The sequence below is a fragment of the Suncus etruscus genome, chromosome 4 (genome assembly GCF_024139225.1).
Source record: "Suncus etruscus isolate mSunEtr1 chromosome 4, mSunEtr1.pri.cur, whole genome shotgun sequence".
NCBI lineage: Eukaryota > Metazoa > Chordata > Mammalia > Eulipotyphla > Soricidae > Suncus > Suncus etruscus.
The window spans coordinates 45752699-45770249 of record NC_064851.1 but is presented as its reverse complement, the minus strand read 5'-3'; the positions used below and the strand labels follow the sequence as shown (position 1 = coordinate 45770249).

Below are 17551 nucleotides of genomic sequence, written 5' to 3'. Positions count from 1 at the left end.
GAAACTGATGGTGGAGAGGTAAGGTAGCCATGCATATCATAACCATAAATGTTAACACTGTTGTAAACATGTACAGACTTTAACAATTAACTTTTAAAAATTAGTTTTCCAGGGGTGTGGGGAGCAAGAAAGGACCTTGAAATACTGATGGAGAGACAGGGACACTGGTATTGGATGTGATGTTGGAACATTGTAAGCTTAAAACTGTATTGTTGTGCTTGCTTCGGCAGCACTATACTAAAATTGAAACAATGCAGAGAAGATTAGCATGGCCCCTGTGCAAGGATGACACACAAATTCGTGAAGCGTTCTATATTTAAAAAAAAAAACTGTATTGTTAAGAGCATTATAAATTATGGTGCTTTAAAGAAATAGGAAAAGAATAAATATTTTAAATTACTGTTTTTTAATTTTATTTATTTTTATTTTATTTTTGAAATAAAAGAGTAATGTTGGGGACTGGAGAAGAGATATTACAGCATGTTGGGTACTTACTTTGCACACGCCCACCATGTTTAGACTCTGATATTGATATAGTCCCCTGAGCACCAGTAGGAGTGATTCCTGAGCATTGCAGGATGTGGTCCAAAAACCAAAATAAAAAGTGATGTTGGTCTCAGTCAGAGCAGACCAAGCCCCCAAAAGCCATCTATCATCCAACAAAAGCGGACTGGTTAATGGATAAGTACCCATATCATTTGTTTGTCTTTGTTTGGGTCACGCCCAGCATTGCTCACAGGTTACTCTTGGCTCTGCACTCAGGAATCACTCCTGGCAGTGCTCAGGGAACCATATGGGATGCTGGGGATCAACCTGGGTCAGCCATATGCACTATCACTCTAGCCTCTAAATACTCATCTGTTATCTCAATCTCTTTTTCCTCTGCTGCTTCTTCTTTCCCAGCTACACATCCAATCAGCTCCTGGCTCCTTTTTGCTTTTGATCAAGTTTGGCATCTGTGGTTAAAACCAGGCTTTGCTCTCTGATGTCCCTTTGCTTCTCTAGTTGAGGCTGACACTCACTTCTGCTTTCTAGGGGCCCACACATCTGTTTTCTGTTTTGTGTTGCTCCAGGTGTGGCCACCAGAATGCGAGCTGTGGGGCAACTGTTGGTGCTATAAAAACTCTGAGGGCGAACAATAAAGCTTTCTGCTTTTCTTACAACAGAAACACCAGGTGCTTTCATTCTGTGGTGCTGAGGGGCTGCTGTTCCCACACTTGTATGGGAACATCTCCCTTCCTGGCAGTTTACTGTGTCAACAGGGCAAGAGAAATAGTACAGTGGGTAGGGTGTTTGCCTTGCATAGGGAAGACCTGGCTTCAATTCCTGGCAGGAGTGATTTCTGGCTGCAAAGCTGGAAGTCAACTCTGAGCACCACATCAGCTGTGGTTCCAAAACAAAACAAAACAAAACAAAAAGCTTGTCAACAATGCTTGAAAAAGAAAATGTTTATTCCAAATTGTTGGTATGAAGTTACTGAAGAAATATAGGAAATGTAAAAAGTCCAACTGCTTTCTCTCTTTCTCGCTCTTTATCTATCTATCTATCTATCTATCTATCTATCTATCTATGTATCTATCTACATATATATGATTATTCATAAACATCTCAGATCCATATCTAGCCTGACCATCAATTGCTGTGAAGAACAGCATACGTAGTATCTTTCTTGGGCTAGAGAGATAGAACAGCAGGAAGATAGAACAACAATCCAATCCGACTTCGATTGGATCCCTGGCATTCCAATTGTCCCCTAAATCCATAAGGAGTGATTCCTGAGTGCAGAGCCAAAAGTTAATTCCTAAGCACTCCTGGGTATAGCCAAAAGAAAAAAAGAGAGAAATATATAATTTTGAAAAGTCTGTTTCATTCTATTTTTGTTTGGTTTGAGGCCACATCCAGTGATGTTCAGGGCTTACTCTGGGCTATGCACTCTAGAATCACTCCTGGTAGGCTCTAGGACTATTCTGGAAGCTGAGTATTGAACCTGGGTCTTCCCTATGCAAGGCAAATACTATTCCCACTGTACTAGTGCTTCAAATCCATGGCTGTTCTATTCTGATCTAAAGTTTCCTCATTTATTCCTATTCTGAGCTCAAAGGATCTGAGTTGCTGCAGGAGTCCTGTTGCTCATCACAACAGCCTAGAAGAAAGAAACTTGCAGAGGGCCAAGGGGACTACTCACCAGCTTGGGTTTCTAATGCATCAGCTCCTGGGTCTTTCCAGGACATCAATTTTTCTGTATTCCTCAAGCCCAGGCATGTGCCTGTCTCACTAGAGAAATTTAAGGATGGTGGAAGTACAGCCCATTTACTTGCCAAAACTGTAGATTTTATAAAATTTTTTGTCTTTTTGGTTAGTTTTGGGCCAGACCCGGTGATGTTCAGGAATTACTCCTGGATCTGTGCTCAGAGACCACTTCTGGCAGGCTTGGAGGACCATATGGGATGTTTGGAATTGAACTTAGGCCTGTTCTGGGTCAGCAATGTGCAAGGCAAACACCCTACCACTATGCTATCTTTCCGGCTCCAGATTTGATAAAACTTTTACCTTGGAATTTTAGTGGAATGATTAGTGACATTTTCAAGAGTTTGGGATTAAAAGAAAGGTATCAGAGTCTGTCAACTGGAAAGAAAATGTCACTGTAATGATCAAAGGGCTTTTTTGACAGCGTAGTTTAGCAGCCAGATGGACAGACCTGCTCACAAACTGCACTAGGTGATCCCAGTCTCTCCTTGAGAGAGACACATCAAGGAACAAATTAAAATGTGTGTTATCTGCAGAAGTATACACTGAAAAACAGAAAGGTATGTCCTCATTTCTCAAAATTACAATTTCCTGTTTTACACTGCCTTCCTGAAGGTGGTGTGGATGGAGAAAGGGTTTGAGGTAAGAAGACATAGACCAGGAAAAGAGCTTAAGTACTCTAGCATGCCCTGAGCCTGCTCTGCCCTGAGCACGGCCAGGTATAAAATGCCCTGCCCTGCCTCTCCTACATCACAGCTCCAGGCCCCATCAGTCAATCATCAGGCCCTTTGTGACGAGCTGGGAAGGGTCAAAGTGACCTCTCTAACAATGATTGGAAAGAATAAATGGACTGGCTGTGGTCAGTGGCCTGACATCCTGTCAGTTACATGGGCAAAGAAGAATTGGAAAATTGGAGAAAAGAAAATTGGTTTGTTGAGGAAGGGAGTAGGCACAAAGTGTATGACACCTGGCAGAAGCTTCTACTACAGAAAAACTGAAAAAAGTAGATAAAAATTTCTCATTCATTAATTAGCTTCTTAAACTGTGGGTTGTGGTCCTTATGAAATTAGTATAGTTTTTTGTTTATTTTGTGGCCACACCTGGTATTATTCAGGGCTCTGTGATCAGGGATCATTCCTGGTGGGGGTGGATTGGGGCCCATGTGTTCTGGAATCAAACCCAAGTCAGTTGCATGCAAGACAAGTACCCTAACTTCTGTATTATCTTTCTGACCCATCTCATACCTTTATTTGGCTTTTGGGCTGCACCTGGCAATCCTCAGGTATTACACATGCCTGCACTGAAGATTTGCTCCTGGCAGGGCTAAGGGGACCATATAGGATGCTGGGGATTGAACCCAGGTGTACTTAGTGCAAGGAAACCACTGTCCTAACTCTCTGGCCTCTCTGTGTTTTTTGTTTTTGTTTTTGTTTTGTTTTTGAGCCACACCCAGTAACATTCAGGGATTACTCCTGGCAATGAGCTCAGAAATTGTTCCTGACTCAGGGGACCAAATGGGACACTGGGGACTGAACCTAGGTCTGTCCTGGTTCAGTTGTGTGCAAGGCAAATGCCCTACCACTGTGCTATCTCTCTGGCCCCAGGCCTCTGTGTGTGTGTGTGTGTGTGTGTTTTGGTTTTTGGGCCACACCCGGCGGTGCTCAGGGGTTTCTCCTGGCTGTCTGCTCAGAAATAGCTCCTGGCAGGCACAGGGGACCATATGGAACACCGGGATTCGAACCAACCACCTTTGGTCCTGGATCGGCTGCTTGCAAGGCTGTGCTATCTTTCTTTTTTTTCTTTTTTCTTTTTGGTTTTTGGGCCACACCCATTTGACGCTCAAGGGTTACTCCTGGCTATGTGCTCAGAAATCGCCCCTGGCTTAGGGAGACCATATGGGACACCGGGGGATCAAACCACGGTCCGTCCTATGCTAGCGCTTGCAAGGCAGACACCTTACCCTTACCTCTAGCGCCACCTTCCTGGCCCCTGTGCTATCTTTCTGGCCCCAGGCCTCTGTGTTTTTACTTTTAAAAATGTGTATGACTTGGTGGGTGGGACTAAAAAAAATGTGTATGACTTTGGGGACAGAGTGGTGGCACAGAGGTAGGGCATTTGCCTTGCATGCTGCTAACCTAGGATGGACCGCATTCGATATCCCAGCATCCTGTATGGTTCCCCCAGCCAGGAGCGATTTCTGAGTACATAGCCAGGAGTAACCCCTGAGCATCACTGGGTGTGGCCCAAAAATCAAAGAAAAAAAAGGGGGGGGTCTGACTGAACAACTTCGTAGCTGTGTATCTCACAATGATTCAATAAATAATTAATTTTCTTAAGAGTAAAGTTTTGGGGCCCGGAGAGATAGCATAGCACAGCGGCTTTTGCCTTGCAAGCAGCCGATCCAGGACCAAAGGTGGTTGGTTTGAATCCCAGTGTCCCATATGGTCCCCCGTGCCTTCCAGGAGCTATTTCTGAACAGACAGCCAGGAGTAACCCCAGAGCACCGCTGGGTGTGGCCCAAAAACCAAAAAAAAAAAAGAGTAGTTTTTAGGGGGTCAGAGTGGTGGCACAAGCAGTAGGGCATTTGCCTTGCACATGCTAACCTAGGACGCGCCATGGTTCAATCCTCCAGCATCCCATATGCTCCCGCAAGCCAGGAGCAATTTCTGAGCACATAGCCAGGTGTAACCACTGATCGTCACTGGGTGTGGCTCAAAAAAGCCAAAAAGAAAAAGAAAAAAACGAAAAGTGTTTTACAGTAAAGTTCTTTGAGAGTGAAAGAGGTTTAATAAATTTAGCTCTAGTTGGTGTTGGACCAGCTGTTTGCCTTTGCCAGTCTAGGCAGGGGGTTAATGAACTCCAAAACAGTGCAGAGCTGGAGGCTGTATTGGCCCCAAGTCCTTATTACAGAGTATTTAAACATATAATTCACTGAGAACTTGGTTAGAAATCAAAAGAGGGGCCCGGAGAGCTAGCACAGCGGCGTTTGCCTTGCAAGCAGCCGATCCAGGACCAAAGGTGGTTGGTTCAAATCCCGGTGTCGCATATGGTCCCCCGTGCCTGCCAGGAGCTATTTCTGAGCAGACAGCCAGGAGTAATCCCTGAGCGCTGCCGGGCATGGCCCAAAAACAAAACAAAACAAAACAAAAAAATCAAAAGAGGGGGCCGGGAAGGTGGCGCTAGAGGTAAGGTGTCTGCCTTGCAAGCGCTAGCGTAGGACGGACAGCAGTTCGATCCCCTGGCGTCCCATATGGTCCCCCCAAGTCAGGGGCGATTTCTGAGCACATAGCCAGGAGTAATCCCTGAGCGTCAAATGGGTGTGGCCCAAAAACCAAAAAAAAAAAAAAAAATCAAAAGAGACCTTTCTTGGGGCCAGAGAGATAGCATGGAGGTAGGCCAGAGGATAGTACAGGGGCTAAGGCACTTGCCTTGCACCTGGGGGGTTGATCCTGGTTCGATCCCTGGAATTACATGTGGTGCCCAGAACATGCCAGGTATGATTCCTGAATGCAGTCAGAGGAAGCCCTGAGCATTGCCAGGTATAGCCCCCAAACAAACAAACTAAATAATTTCTACATCCTCATTCCAATCATGTATTCATCACCAAAAAATAATTTTACAGTAAATAGACATCATTCCTCAAGATCAGATTCTCTTGAAACAATCCCAAGCTACTAACTGAGGGTAATTAAATGGTCGTTTAGGTACATTTTAAATAGCCTAACAAATCTTTGTCCATTCAAGCATTTCTAGCGGAGGTGCCATACTTCTAGATTAATCTTAAAGGCAGTGCAACTGTTAGATGTAATCTGAATTTATGCCCCAAATTACCAAATCCAGGTTCCACCTTCCACAATTAAATCAGTTTGTCTACAGATTCTGCCAAGCAGGTAGACTGTAGTTTGCAACTGACGACACTTACCAGCTGTTAAATTTACACATCTCTCCAATTTAAAACCTTAATTGCTCTCAGTGCATTTAATTTACAGCTCATAAACCCTCCCAAGTGGCTTCCAAACCTCGTTGCCAATGATAGATTCTACAATGAAATGAACCACAATATCCCTTGGTAGAAAAATGGAAGATCTAAATAATCTTCTGCTCTTTAACTGTTTATAATTATGTTAGAAGACGTTAACATCTGCTAGTTTTCTTCAGTGAGTTTTGGAAGATGGTGAAAGGTTAGATTTAATCATCACTTGCTCTTCCATTACTGCTCCCTTCATGTCCTTGCTCTTTGCAACTGTGCAATACAAGGATGTGCCTGGCCCTTATGTTTATATTGTGTCCAGGATGTCTAAGGAGGATCAAGGATAAATGAAATATCCTGAGGATGCTGACATGATTATTACAAACTGTTTCAATGACATCTAAGGTAAAGAATACAGGCATAAACTGGAGAGATAGTACAGCAGATAAGGTGCTTCCTTTACATGTGGCAAATGTGGCTCTAATCCCTGGCATCTCATATGATCCTCCAAGCACCACCAAGAGCAATCCTTGAGTGCAGACCAAGATGTAAGCCCTGAGCACTTACTCTGTGGACTCCAGGGCTCCACAGAGGAAGTTAGCATATTTTAAACTTCCACAGAGGAAGCCTGTATGAAGGTGAGAGGACAAAAGAACAGATGCAAGAATTTACAGAGCTGTGGAGAGGAAGTCTGGAGTCTTTTCTTACCTACCTGCTGCGTCCTGTGTTGGAAGTTGAATATCAATTCTGAAATAGTCCCTCTAATTGAATTCCATCACCTTGGGAACAGGGACATGGACCCACAGGAAGCAGGGGTATGGTTGCCCAGCTAGTGAATGATGGAGGCAGGAATTGCAGGCAAAGACTTCTTTTTGGGTGGCATCTTCACCACTTGACCTCCCAGTTCCTCGTTCCCGTTTGTTGCTCTCAACTGTAGCCAAGAGAAAGGGCAGAATATAAGCTTTAAATATAGCACACGATTCAGAAATCAATTTGTATTCAATTAGAATACGTGAGTGCTTTCTGCTTTAAGTCATAATCTCATTTGATATGGAGATTTACACTAAGAAGCTGGAAAGATAGCAGCACAGCAGTAGGGCATCTGCCTTGCACGCAGCCGACCCAGGACGGACAGTGGTTTGAATCCTGGCATTCCATATGGTCCCCTGAGCCTGCCAGAAGCGATTTCTGAACCTCTGGGTGTGACCCAAAAATAAAACAAACATGCTGCAGGCTAGCTTTGGTCCACCAAAGCTTTTGGACTGGCTTTTGGGGTCTGGATACATTACAGGGCTTCTTTGGCATCCCCTTTGAGAAGACTGGATACACAGATGAAGAAATATGAAATTATGTGACCACACAAATGGATTGTATGGGGACAACACGTTCTGCAAGCATGTGACAAGTTTAATTTCCAAGTCAGGAGTATTGACAGGGGTAAAGGGACAGTCATACACGAGAAGAATGCTCACATTTTGTTTCTTTGCAAAGTACAGAAATTTATCAGTGTACTTTGAACTTTAAAACAAAACACATGTCTCTAGGTGGTTTGTAATCTTAGAGCACCACCGCTCCTGCCCCTTAAAATAGGATATAGTTCAGTTAGGAGCCCAGAGGATAAAAGGAAGGCAAACTTTTACATTTCAAAGTAGTCCCTCTCTGGCCTGGCCCTAGGTGTCATACTGATGTAAATTAAGAGATTAGCAAGAAGCCAGGTTTTCTACAACAAAATTCCTTAACCTAAGGGAACAGGTTTCTAACTTAGAGGATAAGACTAACTTCCTAAATTCTGTTTTTGTTTGGTTTGTTTGTTTTTTTCAATTCTTTTGAATCACACCAGGGGCTACTCCTGGCTCTGCACTCAGAAATCGCTCCTGGCAGGCTCGGGGGACCACATGGGATGCCGGGATTTGAACTAGAGTTCGTCCTGTGTTGGTCTCATGCAAGGCAAATCGCTTTTCCGCTGTGCTATCACCTGTCCCCCCCGCCCCCCAAGTTCTGGCTTTGAAAGATGAAAGAGGTTCAGAACTATACCTAGTAAATTCAATAGCCCAGTGCTATACTGGCAAAATCTTTTTGGAGTGTGAATGGTTAGCAGGTATTCAAGGTGACTAGGGGAAGTCCCTGAAGCAAAGCAATCCTTTCCGTTACAAACTGCTACGTGTTTAAAGATAAGAAGAGAAGAATTTGTTTGTTTGTTTTTTTGATACTGAGTATTCCAGGTAAAGATAAATTTAATCAGGGCTATATTGCCTGTAAAAATCCTTGTTAGGATGAGAAAGGTTTTACTATAGACACAGTAGAAAGAAGTATATAGGGCCCGGAGAGATAGCACAGCGGTGTTTGCCTTGCAAGCAGCCGATCCAGGACCAAAAGTGGTTGGTTCGAATCCCGGTGTCCCATATGGTCCCCCGTGCCTGCCAGGAGCTATTTCTGAGCAGACAACCAAGAGAAACCCCTGAGCAACACCGGGTGTGGCCCAAAAACCAAAAAAAAAAAAAAAAAAAAAAAGTATATGTATATATATATGTATTAATTAAATGTAGTAAAGAAGGCAGAATGTCAGTTTCATTAACAGAACATCTCATTCAATTATCCACACTGAGATGGAAGATTCAGTTGGCCTATTGTTGAGAGATTTCTCAGGAATCCTCCAGTCATCCACACTTGAGAGAAAAGACTTCTCAATGGACCTGCTGGTAATATTTCCTCAGGAATTTTTGATTAGCTACCATTGCTAAGGGATGAACCTCCTAGTGGGTCTTCTGACTAACTTCCTCTGGAAATATTAAGATTCTTATTATGTCAATGCTATGACACAAACAAAAAAGACATCAAACTTGACTTAACTTGAAGAGAGTCATTATAAAATTCCCTTAAATATCTAGCTCCCTCTTGGTATATTCTAAAATTGGCCTACAGGGGCCAGAGAGAAAGATGAAGAGCACTTGCCTTGCATGTAGTTGACCCCAATTCAGTCCCCAGCACCCCATATGGTCACCTGAGTGTTTCCTGAGTGCAGAGCTAGAAGTAACCCCTGAGCACCATAGAACGTGGCCTCAAAACCAAATTAAAATATAAATCATATTGCCTTATATTGAATTCAAAGCCGCATCTGTTATGTAAATAACTACATTTATGCATTCAAACTGATTAGCACGTGTTTATAAAATACCAAACATGTTGTCAGTTGCTATGTGTTCTTAAATTAGGTGTCCGAGAGATAGTACAGTAAGTAGCTTGGGATCCCAAGCAAGCATTGCCCTCAAGTGTGCTCGACCCATCTTCACAGAAACAATGACAACATAAGGAGCGGGAGGGGGAAAATACATACATGCATATGTGGGTACGTACACTAAAATAATTATTTTAAAAGCCGACAGAAAGGACAAGTTAAATTCTTTTTGTTTTTGTTTTTGTTTTTGTTTTTGGGCCACACCCGGTGTTGCTCAGGGGTTACTCCTGGCTGTCTGCTCAGAAATAGCTCCTGGCAGGCATGGGGGACCATATGGGACACCAGGATTCGAACCAACCACGTTAGGTCCTGGATCGGCTGCTTGCAAGGCAAACACCGCTGTGCTATCTCTCCAGGCCCCAAGTTAAATTCTTTGTGTGTTACATAAACACTTGTGCACTGTTTCCTTGTAGAATGTCTATTTTTGTTTTAATTTTGGAGGGGAGGTTTCGGGCCACACCCAGCGGCGCTCAGGTGTTACTCCTGTTTCTCAGGTCAGAAATCAATCCTGGCAGGCTCCGGAGACCACAAGGTATTGCGGGCGGAGAGGGGAAGGAGGGAATTTTGGGGCCACACCCGGTGGTGCTCAGGGGTTACTCCTGGCTCTGTGCTCAGAAATCACCCCTGGCAGGCTGGGTAGGGGGGAGCCATATGGGGTGCCGGGAATTGGGTCCATCCCAGGTCAGCCGCGAGCAAGGCAAATGCCCTACCCGCTGTGCTATCGCTGTGCTATTGCTCTGCCCACCCCCTCTTTCTTTCTTTCTTTTTTTTTTTTTTTTGTTTTGTTTTTGTTTTTGGGCCACACCCGTTTGACACTCAGGGGTTACTCCTGGCTATGTGCTTAGAAATCGCCTCTGGCTTGGGGGGACCATATGGGACGCCGGGGGATCGAACCGCGGTCTGTTCCTTGGCTAGCGCTTGTAAGGCAGACACCTTACCTCTAGCGCCACCTTCCCGGCCCCCCCCCTTTTTTTTCACCCCCTCTTTCTTAACTAGCAAATGTAAACAGGTTTCAAGCAATGAGATGAGGAATTGTCAATTCCTCAGCTCTCTTGCAGATTTGCAAGACCTTTGACGCCTCCTGGTGGTAAATTGTAATACTACTTCTGCATTACTTTCCTTTTTTCCCCCCTCATTTTCTTGCAGAATTGGCATCAGAGCTAGAACCTCACACATGCAAAGTATGCGGTCCTCCATTTTCTGCATTTCAACTCTTCTGCTTCTTGGGTATTTTTGTCGTTGTTGTTTGGGGAGAGGCGGTGCTTGGGCCACACAAGGTGAGGCCCAGGGGCTATTCTAGCTCTATGTTCAGTAGGGGAACTATGGAAGGTAGGAGAATAAGAATGTATAGGTGATGCTGTTGATCAAATCAAGGTTAATTACATGGCAATGCAAGTGCCTTCATCCCTATACTATCTCTCTGGTCTCTCTGCCTTTTTTTGGATGCCAAAAAATTCCCAATAGAGAACATATACATATTATTTTGCTTTGGGGAACAGACCTAAGTGGTGCTCGGGGCTTACTCCTGGTTCTGGACTAAGGGACCACTCCTATTGGGGTTTGGGGACCATATATGATAACAGAAATTGAAATTAAGTCAGCAGCATGCAATGTAAGAAGCTGCTGTACTCTGTAGCTCCAGTCCATCAACGCAGAATATTTTAAACTAATTTTCAAAGATTTCTTTAAAAATGGGGGAGGGAGAAAAAAAAAGAAAATAATAGAGGCGTCAAAATGCAGAAACATCGGACTGGAGAGATAGCATGGAGGTAGGGCATTTTTCTTGCATGCAGAAGGACTGTGGTTCAAATCCTGGCATCCCATAAGGTCCCCTGAGCCTGCCAGGAACTATTTCTGAGCATAGAGCCAGAAGTAATCCCTGAGTGCTGCCGGTGTGACCCAAAAACCAAAATCAAAACCAAAACAAAACATAAGGGTCTGGAAAGATAGCACAGCGGCGTTTGCCTTGCAAGCAGTTGATCCAGGACAAAACGTGGTTGGTTCGAATCCTGGTGTCCCATATGGTCCCCCGTGCCTGCCAGGAGCTATTTCTGAGCAGATAGCCAGGAGTAACCCCTGAGCACCGCCTGGTGTGACCCAAAAACAAAACAAAACAAAAAAAAAACCCATAAAAAATGCAGAATTGTCTATAATCTCTGCAGTTAAAGATCCTCAACCTAAATACCAGCTTTGCCACTTAACCATTCCATACTTTAGTCCCTATCTGTGAAATGAGACTAGGGACATCTTCATTATATTGTTTGTTTTGTTTTGTTTTTGTCCTGGATTGGCTGCTTCCAAGGCAAATGCCGCTGTGCTATCTCTCCGGGCCCTCTTCATTATATTGTTATATTAACTGAAGTAATATTTGTAATGTAGTTAGAGTAGTACCTATGACATAGTAAACATAATGGAAATGTTTTGTTTTTATATTAGAACACATTAAAAGATCCTTTAGGGAACTGGAGCAATAGCACAACAGATAGTGTTTGACTTGCATGTGGTCGATCTGGATTCAATCTCAGCATCCTAGCTGGTCCCCTGAGCCTGCCCAGAATAATCCCCGAGTGCTGTTGTGTATGGTCATAACCCCCGCTCAAAAAGTCCTTTTGGTGGGAATGTGAGTAACAGGGGAGACCAGACTTTGTGCAAGGACAAAAGTTGGTGGAAATCTGAGCTTTTCCTTACATTTTTTTATCCTGAAAAACTGTTCTAAAATATCAAATGGTTGATTTTTAGGTTATTTCCCCCTAACATAGACATTTTCATTGTTAAAGATTTATGCCAAGAAAAGTAAAATAATTTTCTCAAGTTAGAAAAAATATAGTATCAGCATAAACCCCAAAATAAGTAGACATTGTGAAAGTACACATCCATTTCAAGAAGGGAGATGCATGGAAAATGTTCTTGGGCACCAGGAAACACATATACACAGGCAACACATGTGCAAAATAACATTTGTTAAAATTGATGAACCATGCTCGCTTCGGCAACACATATACTAAAATTGGAACAATACAGAGAAGTTTAGCATGGCCCCTGCGCAAGGATGACATGCAAATTCGTGAAGCATTTCATATTTTTTTATATGAAGCTTACCACAAAGAGTGGTGAGTCCAGTTAGAGAAATAACTACATTGACAACTATCATGACAATGAGAGAAATAGAATGCCTGTCTTGAATACAGGCTGGGGGAGGTTGGAGATGGGGGGCATTGATGATGGGAATGTTGCACTGGTGAAGGGGGGTGTTTTTGTTTTGTTTGTTTTGGGGGGCCATACTCGGTGGACCCCCTCCAACTGTCCAAGTTATTTTTTGTTTTTTGTTTTTGTCACACTCGGCAACGATCAGGGGTTACTCCTGGCTCTATGCTCAGAAATCGCTCCTGGCAGGGTCAGGGGACCATATGGGATACCGGGATTTGAACCACCATCCTTCTGCATGCAAGGCAAATGCCCTACCTCCATGCTATATCTCCAGCCCTCTATCCCTCAGTGCTTTTTGCTGCTTCTTTTCTCTCGTTTCCCCCAGCCAGACTCTCATTCTTTCTTTAAAACTGCCCACCCCGGGGCTGGAGCGATAGCATAGCAATAAGGCGTTTGCTTTGCATGCAGCCAACACAGGACAGACCCTGGTTTGAATCCTGGCATTCTATATGGTCCTCCAAGCCTTCCAGGAGTGACTTCTGAGCATAGAGTCACAAGTAACTTCTGAGTGCTGCCAGGTGTGACCCAAAAACCAAAAACCAAAACAAAACAAAACAAAAAGCCCACCTCATTCCAGGTGTGGGAAGGTCTGATCATCCTGGTGGGATTAACATCTCAAAAGAAGAGGTTGGTTAAAGGGAAGGCTGGAGAGATAGCACAGCAGTATGGCATTTGCCTTGCACACAGCTGAGCCCTGAGCACTGCTGGATGTGACCCAAAAACTCAAACAAAATGTGAAGAGTTTTGGGAAACAGGAATTTGGGGGAAGTGTTACCATACAATAGCTCATATCTTATTTATGAATAATAGCCTCTTTGATGGATGTATATTTATCCAGTCAGGCAGTGTTTTAATAATTGAACATACAAAGGTAGAGGATAAATCATTCTTCCTCTGGACAAGTTTCCTGTCATTCAAGTTGACAGCACATAAGTGAAGTACATCGTGTCAAGAGCTATGTTGCATGCCTTAGTAAAGTACTGTGGTAACCTTTGGGGAAAAGCGGTCAACTCATAAGACATGATCAGGTGTGATTACAGAGAGAAGCTGACATCCATCTCAGGACTGGAAGAAAGCAGAAGTTTGGGGATAATGATGGAGACAGAGTATGATGGATCAAAATGAACTTGCCAATAAGTACTCCCAGAAGATGAGAGAGAAAGTTACATAGAGAAAGAAGACTACTCTTTGCTACAACTGCCACTTTCATCCCTGCGTCACTTCAGCTTCTCTCCTCTAAGTTCCAGATCTTTGGGAAATTGTCTGCCTTGAAGGCAGGCTGGGAGTAGGGCAGGGGCAGGATGATAGCAGGTTAACTGGGGAATTTGAAAATGAACCCAGATGAAGGGATTAATATTGAAACATTCGATGACTGAAACTCAACTATCAACAATTATCTTGTTTTGTTTTGTTTTGTTTTGTTTTGGGGCCACACCAGGCAGTACTCAGGGATTAGTCCTGACTCTGTGTTCAGAAATTACTCCTGGCAGGATTGGGGGACCATATGAGATGCTGGGGATCAAACCTATGTTGGCTGCATGCAAGGCAAATGCCCTATTGCTCTGGCCCCATATCAACAACTTTTTGTTGTTGTTGTTACACCTGGCAGCGCTCAGGGGTTCCTCCTGGCTCTATGCTCAGAAATAGCTCCTGACAGGCTCGGGGGACCATATGGGATGCCGGGGTTCGAACCATCGGCCTTCTGCATGCAAGGCAAAAGCCCTACCTCCATGCTATCTCTCCAGCCCCAAATCAGCAGCTTTTTAACTATTGTCTCACCAGTGATTTAATTTAAAATTTTTCATTTAGTATTAAAAAGACATCTTGGATGGGGCCAGGAGCGATTTCTGAGCAGAGAGCCAGAAGTAACCCCTGAGTGCTGCCGGGTGTGACCCAAAAATCAAAAAAAGAAAAAATAATAAAAGAAAAGAAAAAAGAAGTCATGTTGTGGGTAGATGGGTAGTATAGGAAGTAAAGCATTTGCTTTGCACACAGCTGCTTCTGCTAATGCTGGTTCCATCTCCAATCCTGCATATAATCCCTTGAGCACTGCCAGGGAACACTCTTGACAACAGGACTAGGAATAGCTCCTGAGCACAGTCAAGTGTGGCCCTCAACCTCCTAATACCCCCCCCCCCAAATCACAGGGCCTGGAGTGATGATAGCACAGTCGTAGGCTTTTGCCTTGCATGCGGCTGACCTGGGACAGACCCGGGTTCAATTCCTAGCGTTTCATATAGTTCCCTGAGTCTACCAGGAGCGATTTCTGAGCACAGAGCCAGGAGTAACCCCTGAGTGTCACTGGGTATGGGCCCAAAACAAAACAAAACAAAAATAATAATCCCATAAATAAACTGTGCGAGTGATAAGTTTTCACAATAAGCAATAAACTGAAGTGAGTATCAGAGGACATTGAACAACTCTTGCATGACAGTGAAAAATGAGATCATGGGGCCGGGCGGTGGCGCTGGAGGTAAGGTGCCTGCCTTTCCTGCGCTAGCCTAGGACGGACCGCGGTTCGATCCCCCGGCGTCCCATATGGTCCCCCAAGAAGCCAGGAGCAACTTCTGAGCGCATAGCCAGGAGTAACCCCTGAGCGTCACAGGGTGTGGCCCAAAAACCAAAAAAAAAAAAAAAAGAAAAATGAGATCAGCTTTCTTTTTTGCTTCAGTTTCATGAAAGTTCCCTAAAGCCAAAGCAAATCTGTTGATCTGTGTAGACTATCTGCTTCCTATTCAAAGGACATGAAATTAACATCTTCTTCCTCATGCTGACTCTATAAGATATAGCAGGGCCTAGGGATAAGGCCAGCACTCCATAGAGACCTCGAGAACAGCATTGTTCTGAAATAGTTCCACACTGTGGAGAGGACTATGGAAATGGGAAAATGTTAGGGTTCAAGTTGGCACCCAATGCAGAGAGTCAAAGACCACCTCCAATAATGCAAGGTGCAAAAGTGAGTTTATTTGGTTAACCAAGGTCCAAGCCTCATCCCACTAGGGGAGTCTTCACAAGGACCCTGAGTCAAATCTTCAGGCAGTTTATAGAAATTACAAGCATTAACAGAAAATTAATAGTATAATCATTTCATTGTATTGATGTCTTAATTAATCACTGATTTTTCTGGTTCAACCTTGGTTGTCTAGTGAGGCTTTGAGTCAAATGTTAGTCACCAAGGGATACTGTGATACAGAACCTGGTTGTTGGGGGATACTCAGATTCAGACCTGGCTGTCAAGGATTACTCTGATTCAAATTTTTATTGTCAGGGCCGGAGAGGTGGCGCTGGAGGTAAGGTGTCTGCCTTGCAAGCGCTAGCCAAGGAAGGACCACGGTTCGATTCCCCCAGCGTCCCATATGGTCCCCCCAAGCCAGGGGTGATTTCTGAGCGCTTAGCCAGGAGTAACCCCTGAGCATCAAACAGGTGTGGCCCAAAAAAAAACAAAAAAAAATTTTTTTATTGTCAAGGGAGTTTTTTTCCAAGCACACTCAACCCCTAGTTTCTTATTCCTGGAGGCACCAACTTTGATTTTATTTCTAAGTTAACTCTTTCTCTGCCTTCAGCTAGGAGTGGAAAAGTACACTTTACTAGGGTTCGGGCTTGTCTTAGTCTAGAGTTCCTTATCATGGACTTAGGGGAGAATCTTGGTTCTTACAGGAAGAAAAAGGACAGCTTCAGTTCCAAGTCCATTCGATCATCATGACTTTTGGCACTGGAAGAAAACATGTCAATTCTTAGCAGAAACCAAATTAGCAGTTTGGGATCATCTTTGATGAAGACTTGGCAACCCCACTGACAATGTAGAACTTTTTTTTCATATTGCATTGCAGCCAATGCAACCTGCCAGGAAATCTGTATGGAGTGACACATCTCATAACTAAAAATAAAGCAGCCATTAATTTAACATCCACTACACCATGACAAAAATGGAACCTACCAAGTGATTCATAATTATTATTTCCAACACTTCAAATACTAGGAATTAAATTTCTTGCACATATTCTTGGCATGCCAATTTTTTCAAAAATCTAAATTCAAATTTGCTGTAGAATAATATTTCAGGATCTAAGAAATCATAAATATTAACATGTATCCTTATCATTAGTATTTAAGTTTATGGACTTGGTCATTTTGTTGGTATGATAGGATAGTCCTACTTCTCCCTGAAGGCAAAATGTAATTTAATTTATTTATTTATTTGGGGGTTACTCTCAGTCCGATTTATTTATTTGTTTATTTATTTATTTATTTATTTTGGTTTTTGGGCCACACCCAGAGATGTTCAGGAGTTACTCCTGGCTGTCTGCTCAGAAATAGCTCCTGGCAGGCACGGGGGACCATATGGGACACCAGGATTCGAACCAACCACCTTTGGTCCTGGATCAGCTGCTTGCAAGGCAAACGCCGCTGTGCTATCTCTCCGGGCCCAGTCCAATTTATTTTTTTGAGATATTGCCATACTGTTTCCCATAGAGACTAAACCAGACAACATTCCAACCATTAGTGAATGCAGGCTACTTTTTCACCACATTCCCACCAATATAGCGTGTGTGTGTGTGTGTGTGTGTGTGTGTGTGTGTGTGTGTGTGTGTGTGTGAAGTATAAGTTTCTATGTGGGCTGAAGTGATAGCACAATGGGTAGGATACTTGCCTCGCACAGGGTCAACCCAGATTAAATCCTGGCATATCTTATGGTCCTTTAAGCACAACTGAGGTTAATTTCTTTTTTTTCTTTTCTTTTCTTTTGGTTTTTGGGCCACACCCGTTTGACGCTCAGGAGTTACTCCTGGCTATGTGCACAGAAATCGCTCCTGGCTTAGGGGGACCATATGGGATGCTGGGGATCGAACCGTAGTCTGTCCTATGCTAGCGCTTGCAAGGCAGACACCTTA

The 17551-nt window shown here is 43.7% G+C and overlaps 2 non-coding genes across 2 annotated transcripts; both read left to right on the top strand.

The window, feature by feature from the left end:
• Positions 1-215: 215 nt before the first annotated feature.
• LOC126008503 (U6 spliceosomal RNA) lies at positions 216-320 on the top strand. Its single transcript, XR_007495830.1, has one exon. It is a non-coding gene; the product is annotated as a U6 spliceosomal RNA (small nuclear RNA).
• A 12109-nt stretch (positions 321-12429) lies between these two features.
• On the top strand, positions 12430-12536 carry LOC126008486 (U6 spliceosomal RNA). Its single transcript, XR_007495814.1, has one exon. It is a non-coding gene; the product is annotated as a U6 spliceosomal RNA (small nuclear RNA).
• The last annotated feature ends 5015 nt before the right edge of the window (positions 12537-17551 follow it).